The sequence below is a fragment of the Anser brachyrhynchus genome, assembly GCF_964034855.1.
Source record: "Anser brachyrhynchus genome assembly, chromosome: 1".
Classification (NCBI taxonomy): domain Eukaryota; kingdom Metazoa; phylum Chordata; class Aves; order Anseriformes; family Anatidae; genus Anser; species Anser brachyrhynchus.
Window position 1 is genome coordinate 40,529,529 of NC_137694.1, and position 19,566 is coordinate 40,549,094.

General features: G+C 38.8%; 1 long non-coding RNA gene across 3 annotated transcripts; it reads right to left on the minus strand.

Moving 5' to 3' along the window:
* Positions 1 to 341: 341 nt before the first annotated feature.
* LOC308199819 lies at positions 342 to 9,297 on the minus strand. 3 transcript variants are annotated; one of them, XR_013954975.1, is made up of 3 exons: positions 8,771 to 9,297; positions 6,882 to 6,985; positions 342 to 4,285 (listed from the first exon to the last, which is right to left on the minus strand). It is a non-coding gene; the product is annotated as an uncharacterized lncRNA (long non-coding RNA). The 3 variants fall into 3 exon arrangements; XR_013954976.1 differs by having other exon boundaries at positions 8,729 to 9,297; XR_013954977.1 differs by lacking the exon at positions 8,771 to 9,297 and adding an exon at positions 8,315 to 8,373.
* Positions 9,298 to 19,566: the final 10,269 nt, after the last annotated feature.

Here is a 19,566-nt window from a genome sequence, read left to right on the forward strand (position 1 = left end):
AGAATGAAGCAGGGTTGAGAAGGCCAAAATGTCCGGTTGAAACATGGGAATTTTTCTTGTGGATGGAGAGAGAACATAATGAACATAGACATTACTCTTAATTTCTCCTTTTATTTTTGCGAATCAACTTGTGCTGACTGGTCCAAAATGGACCCAGTAAGCAGTTCTGTCTCAGCTCCTTCTTCGAAGTAGTCACCATTAAAGACGTGATGCTGAGGCTGTAGGAACAAAAGTACAACCCACACAGATGCTATGAAGTCCCTTCCATAAGTAACCTCACCATGCAAAGGTGGTTTCCCAAAAAGGAATTCAGCTGTCATGGAAGAGCAGTGAAGGTACAGGAGAAATTTGATAGGCCTTGTGAGAGCTAAGGAAATAAAACTGAGGCAGGACTGCATTCAGAATACTTTTAGGCATTCAAGGACAAGTCAAGAGCCTAAACAGGTCTTTGGATCTGGGCCACAGAGTATTGAAAACAAAGGTGATGAAGGACATCAGATTATAAGTGGGCAGGCTGAATAAAGGAGCCTTATTCTGATGTAGAGTATGCAGGAGCATGCTTGCAAGCATTGGGACAGGAGCCAGCACAGATGAAGGTGAGGCTGAGATAATAAGAACAGAAATAAATGAGGAAAAGAAGCTTGAGACAGCAGGATCTGAAGGAGTGAGAGGCAGATGATAGTCCTTAGACCTCAGAATTAGAGACAGGCTGTGACACAGAAGGGGAAATCAATAGTGAGGCAGAAGAAGAATGGGGAGAGAGAGAAACTTTAGTTAGACTCTTTTTTTGTAAGAGATGACGAAGTAGTGTGAAGACGTGGCAATACAGTCTAGCAGCAATGCTAGGAATATTGTCAAGGAAAATAATATGGAGTGACTCTTGTCAGATAAATTTTCTCATAAGTTACATTACCAAAATAAAATCTCTATCATCATTAGAATCAACAGTGGAAAACAATTCACCTCTGACTACATGACAATCAAATCTGTACTTCAAGAATGCATTCCCAAAGGTGTTTATCCACACAACAAATTGCAAAGTTTTCTTGTCATTTGAAAAGAATGAAATTACTTGAAATATGAAAATTGCTGCTTTACTGTCAACATTTGCAGTCTTTTTTACACTGATTTTATATTTCTAATGTTTCAACATTTTAATGTCATTTCATCATTAAATTTTAGTTTCATAAAGGAAAAAGGACACGTGCAATCAGAAAAGGGGAAGGAATCATACAATCAGTATTGGTCATTATGGCCTGCACATCAGACTGGATTGTTGTAAAAGGTGAAGTAGAAGAAAGGTTAAGGTATCTTTGTTTGTTTATTTGTTTTGTTTGTTTGTTCCTTATGCAAGTAAAACTATGCTTGAAAATCCATTAAATGAAACTATTTTGAAACATCTTACAGAAAAATAGGTTGAAGGTAGTCATAGACAAATTAAAAAAAAAAATCCAAATAACTACTATTTATTTGGGAAAAAAAATCAATTTTCTCTTGAAGAAGGAGGCAAATTTTTAGGGAACATAATGCATTTGCTTCTGGAGAGACAGAGGGAAGAAGAAAAAAAAAAAAGACAGACTTTTCTGCAATTATCACATTCAAAATCATTGATTTCTTCCCGGTGTCCCAGGGTCAAGGCTATGGCCTCGAGGGAGGATGTGCTGCAAAGATTGTTATGGGTCACCCATACACTATGCTATTGAGAAGCAGTCTGGGAAAGCCTGTCACTACCAGGGTGAAAACACTGCCAAAGCAACAGCTTTTCCACTGTGGATGTAGCCTGATTCACATTGCTCCCTGCTCCTGGGACTTCTTCCCCAGCAAAACAAATAAAGGAAACACAGAAAGCTCCTTAAAGTTACAGCCATCTTTCCAGCATTCCACAAGGATTCCTGAACAAAGACTTACTGTCTTCCAGGCTAAATTATCGAATGCAAACCTGCATTATTTTCTGAGTAATCCCCCTCTGCTCTGAAGCACCTCTCAGCTGGAGAAACTTCTCTGAATATGGTGAAAAAACACCAAGCTTGAGTAACTTTGCTGCAGGCCTTTTAATAGTGAGAATAACAAGCAATACAATCCCATTCATTCTCCCTGCTGTACAGGTAACTTGCTATATACACACATTTTCTACATATTAAGAGAGAGGCCTCAGATTTTGGGACAATAGTGAAGCAATTGCTGTTCATTTCCATGAATGAAAGAAAATCCACAAAGGCCTGTAAGATCTACCTAATATCTATAAGCAAGTTTCAGAAGACAGATTCTTTAATCCCATGTGAAAGATTTTTTTTACCTTTCAGAAATTGATACAGATTGCTCTCTGCAGTTATAGGACACCATGACAAAATGATTATGCTTGGGTATGATTAGAGCAGGAATTCCTTTTCAATTATATTCTGTGATCAGAAATGAGCTGAGGACATGTGTTCCCACCCACTAAAAGCAGGAAGCACAAGGGCTTCTTTATGTATTTAGCATTACATGAGACACGAAAGCAGTCTCTGTGAGAGGGAGACATCACTTGCCATCACCGTTCCAGTAGGTTTTCTCAGACTCAGTTTTTTCTTACTAAAATTTAAGACTTTACTTTTTTACTGTTGCTATAGTCTTTGTAGCTGTTCTTCTTCTATCTACACTCTACCCTCTTCCTTCTCTCTAAGTGTCTCATGAAACACTTTCAGAGGTTGTCCCTCCCTTACCATCACCAACTCATGTTGTTCCATCCAGTGTTGTTTTTCCATAGTAAAAATCCCTCAAAAGTACCTTAGGACCAACTATACAAGACTCTTGTTCACACTGAGATGGTAGCAGATGACTAGGTGATTTTGATAACCCCATAACCTACTTGTCTGCATTTAGTGGCTAAGCATCTCATTACAAACTTGTCTTGGGATCATATGGGCATATCTGTACTGGGCAGCTTGATGCGGCATGGAGGATCCTTGCCAAGATGAAGTTGTTTTGATAAACACTTTCATAGCAGAGCAGCTCCACTCAGGTGAACTACCTCAGGCCCTGGAGATGATAACCCCTTGAGCATGGCACTGAACCAGGCTCTCAGTGCAGCTATAGAGCCTCCAGCCTGAGAGACTCCACCAGATACCCACCCAGGGATGACAGCCCAGTGCTGCCTGACATACGGCAGACTTCCCAAATCATCATTCAGGTGCAGTGGTGCTCAGGATCATCATTCACTCAGGCACTTCAAAAAACCTAATGTCCTCTTCTTTGCCCATCAGTATTCATGTTGTGGTGCTTCCAAATGCTTCTGAAAACATTCAGTTCTTTTCTTTGTATTTGATATCTTTAAGGACAATAATTCTTCCATTGACTTTATGTACAAACTTCACTTCCTTTAAACACAGAAAATCATATGAATAGGATAAACACATTTGGGTTGTGTCATTTTTCCCCTTCAAGAATTCCCTGTTCCCAGGCATAGAGATGTTTAAACTTCTCAGTTAAATAGATGCCATTTTTTCCCTTAACATTAGCAAAACAAACATTTTTCACTATTTCTTCATTTATGAAATATTAACAGTGCTTCTCTGATCCTTTTTCCAAATAAGGTAAATAATAATAATAAAATAGCAGACATTACATGGAAGATTTGAACATAAAAGGCTAAAGTCTGGTGAAATTATAAGCCTTGAAAAAAAAATATTAACAAGTTAAAGCATAAATTAGATTTTGCCAGACCAAGAGTCACGGCCCCAGATGAGACCATGACAGCTAAATGAGCTTTCGGAAGCTAAACAGAAAAATAACTCTTGGAGGTCGCAAGCCTGATGAAAACAGGGCTTATGTGCAGAAGATCCATCTTACTCCCAGGAAAGATCAGGAACTGTGGTAAAGAGCAAAGTGAGTTCCCTTGGCTGTGAAAGTAATGTGGAATGAGAGAAAAAAAATGTGTGGGAAATGTAGCAGCTCTGACAGAAGCCAAAAATTAAAACACTAGAGGTGAAATCCTGGCTCCTGTCAGGTTGGATACTGACTTCAGTGACTTGAGGCTATGTTGTGCATCTGTATACCACAAGGTAGGGAAAAAAAAAAGCGTCTGCTTGATTCCTTGAATTGTACTCTTTCAAGTTGTGTTTTGCTCAGTTCTGTTTTGATCTTTGCATCGGCTTTGTGTTCAACGGAAGCTGCTTCTCTGTTGTTTTGCTTCATCATCAGTGGTGCCCTGTTGCTGCGGGGCTTGGCGGAGAGGGGGAGAGCAGTGATGGCAGCTCGGTGCCTGCTCCTTCTGGGCTCCGTGGAGAGCTCAGAAAAGCTTTTGAGGCTTCCGTAGCCATGTGGAGGAAAGATAAACATTAGGTAACTCTTATCATAGAAAAAGAGGCTCGAGGAGATTACAGAGAACAAACAGAATAACACAGCACTACTTCAAAAAAACACTAACCAAAAGTGCATTTTCCCGTGAAACACCCGTACAAGAAAGCCTCTTTTGTTCTGGGGTGTGCAGGAAGCGCAGCAGCTGTATTATCATCTTGTACCACCTTGCATGGAAGAAATCCAGGTCTGAGAGTCCCAGCTATGCTCAAACAGAGCCACATGGCACCTGGCGGCTCCCCTGGAAAGAGGATGCTGCACCCGGAGATGTGGAGGGATCTATGCCAGCTCTTCCAAGTCCTGAAAATGTGGAAGTGCATGGAAAACGGCCACAGCCAGGGAGTGATGCAGGGCTGCACCTCCGAGGTCCCCAGGAGGAGGTGGGGTGAGGTGCTGTGCCGTCTGAGGATAGGCATCAGGAATGGGGTAACAAGGGACGAAACATGCACCTTGCCTTTGAAACCTCAGTGAAAATCAGCAGGAGTTTGTTATGCATTTCTACAGACCTCTGTCCTAACACAATAGCACTGGCTAAAATATTCCAATCCCTATTTAGTCTTTACATGACAATGAGCCTAGATAGACAATCTGGTATTTACCCAAAGCTCCCACTGATTTCAGTGGCAGCTGGGATTGCTCAGCAGCTCTGAAAATTTGGCTTCTTATATTTAGATATATAAATATGGAGTTAGGAACCTAATTTTAGATACTCAGACTGGAAAATTTTGGCCCTAATATTCTATATTGGCTCCTTTTCCACCACATTCAAAAAAAAATTTGAGGAAAATCATTATAAATCTTCATACCATCTAAGAGCATTATGGATAAATGGTGAGATCATATTTTTTTTCTCAAAATATTTTGTTTATATATACCTTTGCTGTCTTTACAAATAGCTGTAACTTCCAAACCAGTGCTTTAGAATTAACTTCAACCATATAAATGTGGCTATATTAAGAAAAGATGAAAACAAAAATCCACCTCACTACGGCTTTATTTCATAAGGTTTAATTTCAGAATATTTTATTTTATTTTCTGGAGTAGCAAAATTTCTCTGGGCCTTGAGGCAATGGATGCATATCTACTAACTTTCAAAGAGGAAATATATCACTGTGATTTTTTTTTTCCTAGAAGGTACAACACCAGTCATACTGTGATGCATGTCCTTTGCCTAATTCTCCTTTTATTTTTTTACTTTTTTTCTTCTGGTAAATTCTCTGTATTATATTTTAAATAATATTTTTAATATAATAATCCAACTGAATTATTGAGGCCTACTTCTTCATACCTGTAACTTCACATGGATTTCTTATAAAGACCCTGAGACATAGACATCCTTCATTATATGCATCAGCTGTGCAGCAGTACAATTTTCATTTAATTCTCCTGTGCTTTGCAAACAGAGGATAAAAACCCATGCTTTTTCTTGATTTTTTTTCTTAATACGTAAATACAAAAATTGATAACTTCCTGAAAAGTTGTCTCAGTGAAGAAATACCTTATTTATTTGGCTGGAACACCTGATCTGACCAAACAGGCACATGTTGAGCTGTTACTGCTGTTGGAAGAGAGCTGTGACATTGCAAAAACACTTTACCAGCTCTCTCTGCTCTGCTGCAGGTCCCCACAGGGCCTGCTGATGGGACTGTGCGCATGGACCTATCTACCTTACTGACTCTGCATGGACCCATTCTGCTCCACTGATTACGTGCACAGACAACTTTTGCTTTAGTTACTGTGTGCATGGACCATATCTGCTTTAGTGACAAGTCAGACAGTTCAATCCACCCATCAGCTAAAGGGGAGAGGGGTGCCCACACCTGCCATCCTTTCTGCTCTGCTGGGGGAGGCTGGGCTGGGTGACCTCCAACAGAAGATGGCTACCCAAGGCAGTAATTATTCCTTTGCTCTTTGTTCCTCTTTTAAATTTTCTGTTCTGCTTACAGGGACTGTTGATTTTTTTTTCTCCCTTCTCTTTTTCCTTTATTTATTTATTTATTGCTTATGTCTGATCCATGAGCAATTCTTCTAGTTCCTTCACCTTCTTCCTCTCTCTCAAACAGATTTCCATTTCTTCATAAAAAACTGATCCCCATCTCATCATCCCTCTTATTCATCTAAGTCTAAGATTTCTGTAGGGCTTCCTTACGTGACGAGCATGAAAGCCACCCTCCCTGCCTGACTTTCTTTAGAAGTTATAAATTTGCAGGCACAACCTACCCTGGCTGTAAACCCCTGGGTATCTTTGTAAACTGAATGCTGATCAGAGCCTTCCACGGAGCCCTGAAAATATGCTCAGTCACGCAGTAGCAGGGGTACAAGTGGTGCATGAACGAATTGAGAAGGTGAGAGGTGGCCATGGCTGGAGGAGAGATGGGAATTGTGGGAGGGATGTGGGCTCTACGATAAGAGCCTTGGCTGCCTGTTGGAAGAAGTGAGAGAATCTAAAGGCTTTCTTGCAGGATGGAAAGAAATAAAAGCAGAGACAGGATGAATTAAGCAAAGATACGTTGCAGTTATATATCCAAATACACATGGATGCTCACCTAAACTAAGCAGAGGTCCAGGATCCTTGGTAGTTCTGCAGTCACTCTAGTCACCAGGTTCACACTTCCAAGGTCACATTTTAAAGGAATAGTTAACATATTTTCTGTAGGGGGACAGTCAGGGAGAAGTTCACCTTTTAACTTACAGCAAAGGTAATTCCTCTATATGGAGTCTTCTGGGAGAAACTGAGCTTTTTATGAGCTACTCAGGTGTTTCATATACAAAATGCTTTTAATTTTTCAAATTGGCTCTCTCCTTCACTGCCTTTTGCATGTTTTCTGAGTTAGAATTGTTTGGGATCTTTGACATTAATTTGTTTAACAAATATAGAGAGCTCTGACCTCTCTGCTTAGCATATTTAAGAGGCAATCTTGATAAAAGATTGGCACAGGAACTGAAGTTACACAAAAGCTGTTTATACTGAAACCAAACTGGGAGAAGCATAGACATCATGCTGATGTTTGGCAATGGGACCACTCAAACGATTAGGAAGGGGCACACAACTGTTTCCCAAACACATTGAATATAGGTTTATCAAAAGTAGAAAACATTTCCCAGTACAAGTGGTTCTTCTATGATTCCTTTTCTCATGGAAAGGAACATATTTAATCTCATTTGTTATTTTGGACAACAGTGTTGTTGTTTAATAGGTACGTATGATCACATAGCTTGTAATTTAAAAAAAAAAAAAAGAAAAAAAAAAGGAAAAGCAAAAACCAGAATTCACATAAAGTTGCTCTACTTTGATAGGTATATATGTTATTATTTATGGGAACCAGACAAAGTATTCATGCAGTATGAGGCAGTTTGCACTGCAGATCCATGTGATCACAATACTGCTGAAGAGGGAATATAACAGGACAAAACTTCTGGCTGCCTACAGGAAAGAAATTGATAGCAGACCTGCAGAAGCCTTACACTGGAGCTCTAGGACTACTCAAAGACCTTAATTTTTCCTTTTCTATTTACAGAAAGTCAAAAGTCACCCACTCAGCTACTCCCTACAGCATTTTCTGCCTTCTCTAAGCTGCCAGACAGCAGCAAACTGCCAGCAGGATAACTGACAAAAGCATTTATTTCCTCAACCTCAGGCTGAGATTGCACACTCGGACTACGAGTTCCCCAGACACATTGATTACAGCCACAAAGCCTGAGTGGTTTTCAGCTAACAAAGCACTGCAAGAGCAGCAAGGGCTGCTCTGCTGCTCCTCCACCCCTGCATCTCCGCAGGCAGGTGTAACTAAGGGCAGAACCAGCCAAGGGGGCAATCAAAGTTTTACTTATACCCATCTTCAGGATGCAGCTGAACAAAGGTGAGGCAACAAAACAACTCCATTTTTATCGCTATGTCAGGTATGTGTGTGAAGCTCTAGTTTCGTTTCTCTGGTGTTGTCTACAGAGGCACCCATCAAGCAATGCCAGACTCAGTGACCTGATTTTTAACCCAGGCACAGCCTCTAGTCTCTGTCAGTTCCAGTGTGACCAGGTGCTGAAAGAGCAAACATGAGGAAAATAATGATCTGGCACAGTTTCTGAAAGTGTAGAAGTAATCTGTTTCTAAAGAGGAACCCTGCAGCTTGGAGCATTTAACAGGGTTTTGTCTTTTGTGCACGCAGACAGGACCAATATTTAGCTGAGGATAAGACTACCAGAGAACTTTAGCTTTACTTCTTAAACAACCTATAAATCTGCCTGTTTACCCTGAAAACTCTTAAAACAAAAGATGAGGGTGCAGAAACACAAACTACCAAGCCTCCAGAAATAATTTTCTCGACAACAAACCACTTCAGACCATTCCTTCTTCTATAACTCAGCAAGTTATAACACAAAGTAACTCCGATTTTACCCCTTAATGCCAGAGCAGCAGAAGGAGCAGGCAGCACCCTACCTTCCTGTGCTGTCCACCCAACAGAGCTTCCCACAGCTGCCTCACAATGGTTTAAGAGTCGCTTTAGCACAGGCGGTGGTTTTGCAGAAGATGACAGCAGGGGTGGGGCACCACCAGCACCATCCTTTCAAAGATTTCCAGCCAGCAGCAAAGTTTCATCCTATCAGCTGTTCCTCCTTGGAACAAAAAGGGGATGGTTTGCTGACAAGCCAAATTATGGCTGTAGTGGCTGCTGCTGGGAGCTTTTACAATGGAATTGATTGTGTGTGGTGAAAAGGGTTTGAATGTGAGCAGACAGGAACCAAGATGCGTAAGAATGCTAGTGTTAGGCTTTCTGCTATTGAAACGGCAGCTAGTGAGGAGCAGCTGTGGTTATCTAAAAACACTCGTGCATGGAAGAACAATTTTTCTTCAAAAATCTGAAAGAAACTCTAATGATGAATCATAGGCCAGGCTATAAATAAAACATGACTATGGATTTGCAGACCCAGAAACATTCTCATTAGAGAATGTTTTTTTAGGGCCAAATTGCCTCATTTTTTATTTTTTTAATCTATCAGAATCGTTTTGGAATAATTACTTCCATGATGTCAAATCCCTTGTAATGCACAGTGGATTTTGTTGCATGACATGTGATGAGCATTAAGGTTAAGCAAATGAGCCTGGCTAATTATCTGCTAATCAGCATGACTCACCAGCATAATACATTCATAAGTTTACATCCTTTTTCTATAGATACTAAATGAGGGTAGGGAAGAGCTGCCCCTCCTCAGACTTCCTTGTGCTGAAGAGCTGAATGCTTTCCTGAATGTTTTTCCTTATCTTTCAGACAAAAAGGTTTTCTTTGTCTAGTGAAAAAGAAGGATCAGGGTCAAGATCAATAGTGTAGCGACAAGTACTGGTAATAATTATAGGTAGTTATAGTTACCAGTAGTACCCATTCTTGCTAAAGAACACAAAATTATCCCAGAAGAAAACTGAAAAATCTGTGAAGGATTATAAAAGTTAGGATAGAAGGAACCTGCCATTCATCAGACTTTGTACAATTTGGTACCTAGATGGCAAACTTCTGAAATCTCATCTTCTGCACATATACTGTGTCTGGTATGGGACTCAGAAACCAGGACTCAGAAAGAGTTTAATAATGTTTTGAAGGCAGATCTTCATTATTGTCTTGTACCATAATCAGCATAGACAGATTTTATTGTCCTCAAAGTCCCACTGAATTCTGCAAGACAGCATACAGGTATGGCTAACTGCATATTCACGTCTCATTCAGGTCTCATGGTTTGAAGTAATGAGAAATATGTTCAGACATCACTTTCATTTGAAAGTGTGAATTTAAGCCTGGCAAGAAATTTCAGTTGGTTCTCAATTTGTTTTTTATACCAGTCTTATTTTAACTGGTTCAACCAGTTATGGCATGTAGCAATAAAAGCATACCAGATTATTGGATCGTCAGCCTTCCTGATGTTTCTGCAGGTGAGCATTGATAAGCTTTTTATCCTGAGAAGTTCTTTAATGTTATCTTCAAACTTCTCTCTTGCCCTGGTTCCAAAGATGATGTTGTCTGTATAAAAGATCATTAAGAGATTGTCAGGCTGAATTGAAAATATGGATATCCACTAAAGTGTTAATATGTAAACCATGTTTAGCCAGCCATTCCACCAAAAGTATAGATACACACATTTATTTAGGTTAGAGATAGTTAAATTGGGCTCTTTCTATTACAAGATATTTCTGGTTTGTTTTTTTTTTATATATGTATTTTAAAAAGTGAAGTATTTTTCAACGTTTCACATGTCAATAAGCAAATGAGATTCATTGAACCTGTCAGCAACATCTTGCAATAAAATTTTCATTAAAACAAAGATATTTTACATTGATATATTTACTTTCTTTTCTTTCAAGCATCATAGCCTCACTACATGTCGTTTCAAAGGGTTTGGATATTTTATGGTTTGAAATCAATGATGCAAATATCTTCTGAATTTTCTTCATATGTAAAATTGGCTTCTTCCCAGTTCTCCAGTACCATCATACAGCCAAGCAGGTTTGCTTCTGCTCAAGGAGTGTAATCCCTGTGCCACGTCAGGTAATACGTTCTCAACTACAACCTTTCCTTTATGCCTGGAATATCTCAGCTGAGAATTTGCAGCTGAGGAGCAACAACCAGCACATAAGCTGAATGCTTAAGTGCCTATCAGGGATGAAAAGGCAAAGGATGTGGTTATTCTGATTTAGAAATCTTCTGTATCTGGATAGTCTATGTACCTTGTTACAGAAATTCTGTGTCCCCAGCTGCTTTCACCTTGACCAAGTCAGAATTTTTGGTACTGCATTTGTCAAGACAACACCGAATGTGAAGGAAAAGGAGCAGACCTCTTCAGTTAATGAGCTATTGCTGGGTAGCCGGCAGATGCAGTAATAGCAATTTTGTCTTAGTCAACAATTCAATTTTGCTGTTTATGAAAGCTGCTTATCTAGTTTTTGAATGCCATTTTTTTTTTATTGTTCTTGTCTATTTATTCAAACCTTCCCCCAGAGAGTTTTGAAACTCCCTGGTAAGTTCATGTTTCTTCATCTCTCTCCCCCTCTCTCTCATTACTTGTACCTGCTACCAGAAACTGATAGCACAAAACTGCTTATATTGTCATCTGAAGCATAAGTAAGATATATAGCGTATGCTCTCTGAGTCAAAAAATCCGGGTTTTGTTCCACTGGGATCCAATACAGTGTTCAAATTCAATCTACTAGCTTGCCATATGGATAAGCCCTGCTTAAAGAGATGCCATCTGTCTAGCTATATGCAGACGTGTTCATACTTTCTATTTTAAGCTTTTTCTCCCAGTTCTTAAAGTTGTTTCTGTTTCAGCAGTTGATTGGTCACCTGATCGGTTATAGTAGGTTTTATGAATTAGTCAGATACTGTGCATGTGTTTTGCCAGAAACCCTGTTGCATGCTGATGGCAGAAAGCTTTCTCAGAAGGCACTGCCAGCTATCAACTCTCCATCTCATAGCAACCCTCAGGTGGCCACAGGGTGCACTGTGCTGTGTTCCTGGGGTATCCCTAAGGAGGTACAACACCACGGTCATGTGCTGCCTGCTGGCACCCACACATCTTGGATACCAGGATTCCATGAGACCAAGACAATGGCCAGATTAGTGGTTTAGGTTGAGAACATATGTTGCATCAACCAAAGTAAATATTTTGTAGATGAATGGGAAGCAGCCTCTTTCTCCTATAGTTGCGAGAATTTATTTATTTTAAGAAAAACATTTACTTATTCTAAAATTTATGAGAGTGTCTTTTTTGTTGTTGTTAGGTAATAAAATACTTTCAAATCACTGAAATGAATAAAGCGGCCATAAGTGATTCCCAGCATGGATAAGTTCAGAAAGCTGACGACACAAGCCAAACCTTCAGTATTTGTTTTTCCATTGAATTAACTCCTGGGCTTAGTAACCACTATTGAGAAACTTCCAGTGATTTAAAAAGGAATCAGCATTCTACCTGGTATTTTATCAAAATTATCAGAAAAAATAGTGGCCTTCTACTGTTATGAAAGTATTATTTAACTCAGTTTCCAAATGTCCCATGACAGAATTTCTATTACACCACAGGCAGAGCAGGACAGGTTTTAGGACAAGCTTTTCATGCTTTTTCATGTTGCTATTTTTAGTGAATAGACTCTGAATTAGAACATTGCATTCTCTCCGTGATTCTTGGAGGAGGCTGTCAATGGAAGAATTGATGACCATGGAAGAAATTCAAAGGTAATTAAATGATAAAGAAAAGCATTTTGTTTGATAGACCCATTCCTCTGCCACCAGCAGGAAGATGAAATAAAGGATATCTATTGTAAATATCAAAAGCTAGGTCACAGAGACACAGATAGCTGCACTACAAAGATCTCCAGTAACAAACTTATATACTGATCACAAACATAAACAAGCAACTCACTTGAAAAATTCTGAACAGATTTCCCCCACAAGAAAAAATATGTATATATAACTGCATGCATAATTGTCTCTCAATAGCTGCACAGACAAACCTAAAAAAAATAAATATCTCAAAACATCCACACTGCACTGAATTTCAAGTCACTTAGCACTGAATATACTTGGATACTCTGGATGACAACAATGCTGCTAGACTAATAGTAAGTAACAGGATATCAGTTCCTGTTTTAGGGTGAACATAGTTTTGATGGAGTAACTGGGATCTTTAGGAATCTTCATGGAATGGAAACAAAATATTAATAGGAAAGTTTAAATTTCAAAATGCATTTTTAATTAAAATGGATGATTTTCTGATTCTCTTAATCTGAGTGAAAACATTAGGTGATTTACTAGCTCAAATATTACTAGAAAAAAAAAAACCACACACACATGGTAAAATGTTCTTTGTTTTGTATTTCAGGTGTATGATTATCCAAAATGCTTGTGTTAAAAACAAAATAAATTAACCAACATTCTCTTGATTTTTCAGTTGGAAGTCTGTAATTTTAAAATATTATAAGCAAACATTTTCCTAAAAAATCTAGCTCTTGGGTCTAATTAGTGGGATATCTTTTTTTAAATGGACAATTTCATAATTGCTTTTGTTTCTCTCTCCTTGAACTACTGTATTTGCAGTGTCATGTTAAATGTTTCAGAAGCAGATAACCAGAGATCAAACACTTCAGTGTTTAGATACTTTGAGAAACAGTTTATCCAAAAAAAATCCAAGATAGACCATTGATGTTAATAAAAAGCTTAGGGACCCTGTGACTAATTCTGGTTTGCAATATGACATTGAAATATTGCCAGCAGACAAGACTGTTGTGTGGTATTTCTGAGAGTAAAAGGTAACAAGACGCTGACAAATGTTATGCACAGCTCCATAAATTAAAACATGATAATTTTGCCTTGCTAGAATAATGATGATGATGAAAGGAATTAAGTGTATGATTAAGAATCAATTTCCTTACACTTGAGAAGTCTCAGGCAGGCACTTTAGCTTCCACCCAGTGGCAACTGCTCGTCTCTTTTTGGCACAGAGAAACCAGCCTGTGCAGAACTCAGGCCACCATGTGCCCTGTCACATCTCAGCCTGGACAAATCCCCCTCTGCTGTCGGAGATTGTTGCCAAATCCTAGAGGAGATCCTTGTTAGTCACTGAGAAGCCAGCCACTGCCACCAGTCTAGTATGAAACTGAAAATTCTGCCAAGGGAAAGGCAGAATTTTGAAAGACACAAAAGACATAATGGTGAATGAAAGGTCTTTAATAAAAAGAACCTGTCCTTTTAAAAGCAATAGACAAGTTTGGCAAATGCAGCTGGAGGGAAATCATGATTCTCTAAACTATGGAGATTTTTGTGCAGTGTAACAAACAAGGATGCCCTCCACTCATGTCGTCACATCACCACCACCCCCCCAGCTGTTTCCCTATTCACTGCTCTCACTCAGCAGGTCCATCTTGTTCAGCATGTTGCTGCAATGCTGGCATTTGCCCATATCTTTCTTAAATTCTGACTTCAGGGACAGACCTGGCATTATTGTGATTTACTATGCAGGAATTTTGTACAGCACATTTGGGGCACAGTAGTCCTGTCTGTACATCTTCACCTCCATGCAGTTATTTCATGTAGATACTTGGCTCATGAGTACACACCTAAAATATTTCAGAGAAACAAACACATTCCTAAAATATTATGCGGTGTGAAATCTTGCAGCTTGCAAAAAGACACTTCCCCAGACCACAGGGAGTTCGTAGCGAAAAGATTAGTATATTTCAGACTTAACCCCTGCTCCTGGATTTTCTGCTCTTTCGATATGCACCCACCTGTTGCCATGGTTTCCAGTGCCAGTTGCATCTTTGTCTCATATTTGTCTTTTTCAGATATATACTTTCTATAACAGACATCTGGTTCCTTATTCTGGGTAGAGCTGTCTGGTCCAGATACTCTCTTTGACTCCTCCCCGGCCATGCTCAGCCAACTAAATTTGGCCCTAATGAGCTTTCTGTGCATAACGAGGCTGTATTTTTTTTTTTTTGCACTGTTTTCAATGGTGAAATGCATTTCTTAAATGGTAAATTTCACATCAATACAGCTCCATAAAATGCATTGGCCGTTGCCAAAAATACACATCTTGCTTGGACACAAAATGCTACTTCATTCCTTTATCTCAGAATCATTGAAAAAAGCTTAAAGTAGAATGGCTTCTTTCTCCTTCTGAATTACTTCATCCTACATCACTTACCAAAAACTTACAGTGAGTCAAACCATCTTTTTTTTTGCCTTAAGAATTTTTTGCTTTAACTTCACACAGCATTAGGCCAGATGAATATCAAGATTTATTGGCAGAGGGATCTCAGCCTATGAATTCTCACTGAACAGATAATAAATCTTCCTGCTCACCAGAAAGATCTCAGATTCCCTACGGTTACCGGCTTTCAGTATAAGCAAGGTCAAAATCCATCTGACTTTTTTTCTTTTTTTTTTTTTTAGAACCATCATAAATTAGAAATTGGATTATAAATCTCATAAAAGTGTTATTCACCTGCTGACAGGTAGCCTGGTCAGGATTTGCTATATTGCATTAGGATATTATTAATTCAGGAATTAGTGCTACAGAGATCTCACAGGCTGGAAACTCACAATATTTTCAAGTAGTTTCCAGAAAAAAAAAAATCTCCAATTTTAAAATAAATATAAGGGAAAGATTAAAAATTAACTATAAAGTAGACATAAAAGTATTGGGGAAAAAAAAAAAGATGAAAGATAAATTGCTGTTAATCCTGATAATGTATATTTTCACATCAGTTGCCTTTTCAGGGCAAAGAAACCTAAGATCCGTGTAGAGACAGATTTGTTCACAGCTTCAGACGGACAATTTTACACAATCTAGGAAGTAAAATACTGACAATTAAATGAGGATTTGTCAATAGGCAAGAAAGTGGGAGAAGTAAAGTAGCAAAAAAGGTAAAGGGGGGTCAGAATTTTTTATGAAGACTACATCTTATGAAGTTCTGCTAAAAAAGCGTGGTTAAATAAAACAAGATTTTGACACAAACTTTCAGTAATGCTAAGCAAGAACAAGACGTTAGTCAATACAATATGCAACTGAAAACAAAACTGAGAAGTGGGTACAAATAATAACACAAGATTAGTCAAAAACAAACAACGAAAAAAAACGTATCTCATCTTCAAAGAAGCCTGATCTTGTGGAGAAGGGACAGATTTCTGAAAGACAGCATGACAGCTGTACCTACCTGATCTGTTCACAGTCAAAAGAAAATTGAATCCATGTGAGCACAATGATCTTCTCTACAAATGAAATCATTAATTAACATCCAAAGATTGCAAAGTTCTAAGGATATGCTGACATCTTTTTCTGAATTTATCATTGGAGTCAATGAGAAGAGCTATAGTCTTCTGAACAAATAGATAAGTGAATAGGCTAAAGGAACAGGGAATTAAAAAAAAAAAAAAAAAAAAGTCACACCATGTTCTGAATGCCTGTCAAAAACAGGCATTCTTCCAGGGCACGTTAACTTGTCTGGTGGAATGGATATTTTTGATTGACAGATCTGAAATAAAAAGGCTGAAGTGTTGTTGATACTTTTTGCAGTAAAACAGCTGTATTAAATTATGTGTTTCCCACTTTTTGTCAACAAGTTGGCAGGGTGTATGCAAAGTGTCAGCTCTGGAATGACAGGCACCACTTAAAACAGCGGTTGGAAGTGCCTAACATGAATGCTTGTTTTGTGAATAGGTACCTCTGACAAGGGAAAATATAACCAGTTGTGAAGAGAATCAGTGGGTAATGTGTGTCAGAGTGATGCTTCAGCCTTATAATATTCAATTTCCCTGTACAGATACTAATTGGCAAGGGGACATATCCACAGTCTGAGTCTCCTGCATTTAAAACAGCAGAAATCCCATTCCCGCAGTGCTTTCAGGCGCATGCTCCATTCCCTGTCTCCTGTGTGGTTAATGACGGAAACAGCACACATACTATATGTTTGCTGCAGCACTTCACAATAACTCTGTTGGTCCTGGCCCAAAAAAAGAAAGGAAAAGCCATGCCAGAAGCATTAAAGAGCCACCAAAAATTTGGTTTAAAAGTTTGTTGACTTTAGTTTGATTTACTTTTGAAACAAATTGTTGAGCTGGATCTCATGCAATTCCTGCATATCCTCTTCAGAGAGCTTTGTCCATTTTACTCTACCCTAATACATGAAAAACTGATTTCTTCTCCCTAGAGTACCCAGTTACAACTTTACCTAACTTAATGAATATGAGGCTTTGAAAACTATTTTCTCAGAGACCATATGCAACACCCCATTATTAAGATGCAATCCCACACATTAAATACGCGCTTTGCACCCATCAGCTACCAGTGCATAGCTTCTGCAAGACGTTGCAGTTTTCAGAACCACATAAAAGAAAGGCAGAGCAAGGGTTTTTGCTCATCTCCAGTGAGAAAGGGATGAGGGAGCTTTCAAGCAACACAGCCCTGTCAGTTTGGTGAATGTTGTCCTGGTAGAAAGTGGAATAGGGACAGCTGAATAGAGAGCACGAAGGACAAATGCTGTTTTTGCCATGTAACCATAGTGACTACAGAGAAGGTGACAGCTGTGACACCAGCACAGAAGGTTATTGCATCTGTCTCCAAACAGAAAACCTGTTCCACCACCAAAGGCAAGGAGGAGTCAGAGAACGGGTTGGCCTGAGATAATAGGTCTGCCAGTCAGAATATTTTAGTCAGAGTTTTTTCCTGGGTGAGTAGCGTTCACACCCACAATGAAATGTTTTTAGTATGTGTCAGTATTGACAGCCTTTCATTTAGGATGAAAATGCTGCAATATAGAAAAGCCCACTTTAAACATTTTGGAAAAACAATATTGAAAAGCTGCTTTGAAAGAAAAATTAATATCATTATACTTTCATGAAAAGGTGAAATTTGAAATGAAATATTTTGTCTCTCCAAATCAAAACCAAACAATCCAGATAATTTAATACAGTTTTTAGAATCACAGTTGTTATTCAGAACAAGCGGAACATTGACAAAAATTAGAATTTTGAAGGGAAAATACATTCCCGATTCAATTATTCAGCTTACAAGTTCTATGCAAATCTGACAGACACTTGGTTTTGTGCATATATTAGCATAAGTTTGCACATATTCTGCACGTATATCTGGAAATATTTTGGTATTGCTAATGCCATTTCACCTTCTGATAGACTATTTTGATCTTCCCTCCTGAATTATCTGTGAAAGAAAGAAAATTCTCAAAAGAAAAAAGAATATTCTCAAAATAAAAGAAAGGAAATCTGGAGTCATTATCTGAATCTTCTCGTTAGCTGTATGTCCCATGTATTAGATACCACATTTGGAATTTTGCTGCACTTTCCAAAGCAACTGTGTACACCTGGGGTCTCTTTTCAGTTCCTAGAAAAGGCACATGCAGTTGATGTACAACAACAAAGTGTAAATTGTGCCTACGGTGCGCTAGCTGTGGATAACCACCAAACACCTACCCAGCTGCTCCCTCACCCCCCCTTTCTATGATATGGGGGAGAAAATAGGAAGAACGAGAGCAAGAAAGTTTGTTGGTAAATAAACACAGGTTGATTGCTACTGTCACTGGTAGAACAGACTCAACTTGGGGAAAATTAATTTATTTCCAATTAAATAAAAATGCAGTTACTATTTGGTTGGTGGGAAACAAAATGAGAAACATTAAAACAGCACCTTTCCTCCCCACTTTTTCAGACTCAGCTTCAATGCTTCTCTCCAGCCTCCTCTCCCCCACCACACATGGTGCAGGACAGGGGCAGTTTGGGTCAGCACACTGCAGTTTCTCTCTGCCACTCTTTCTTCCTCATGCTTTTCCTCAGCTCCAGCACAGGTCCTCCATGACTCTACAGGGAACATCCACTCCAGGCCCAGGAGTAGCACCTTCTAAACTTCCTTCTCTGACCATGTTGTTCCCTCTGCTGTTTTTCTCTCTTTTTGTTCCTCCCCCTCCACTCTCTGTGGCATTTTCTGCTCTTCTTGCCACCTTGCAGCACCCAGCTGCCAAAGCCTGGACACTTGCACCCACTACAGTGCCTCATTTCAAAAAATGAGTAATCTGAGATATGAAGAAACTACAGAGGTCATACTTTTTGTTCAGTCTTGGTTGAGAAGAGCCCCTTCTCTCCCTCTTTCCAGAAGAGAACCTGAAAAAAAGTGGTTTGGGCCTCCAAATGAGGAAATTATCTCATTTCAGCTGCAGAATTATCTCATTTGTAGCCATCAAAAGCTCAGGCATGAAGTAGAAGCTAATAGTCTGGCCTGCTCTACAGCTGATGAAGGAGAGTCAGGCAAGTTAAAGGGCAATTCAACCTACCAACTTTAAACCCTCATCTTTAAATTGAAGGCATCAGTCTCCAGAAGTGTGAACCATTTCTCTTGTCTGTAGAGGAGATCTTGGTGACTGACAAACATCTTTTCTTCAGACATCTCATCCTTAATAATCTTCAAGACCACATGCTGAAATTAATGCGCAGCTCTTTTTCTATATCAGTCCTTGTAGTTGTTCCTGAATGCTATTCTTTACAGAAGAGGCTGACAAGCAAAGAAGGAAGAAAAGTATTTAATATGAAAAAAATAAATAAAATAAAATAAAATAAATAAAATAAAATAAAATAAAATAAAATAAAATAAAATAAAATAAAATAAAATAAAATAAAATAAAATAAAATAAAAAATAATAAAATAGAAAAGGGAAGCCAGCTAAGTAGCCTGTAATTTGCAGGC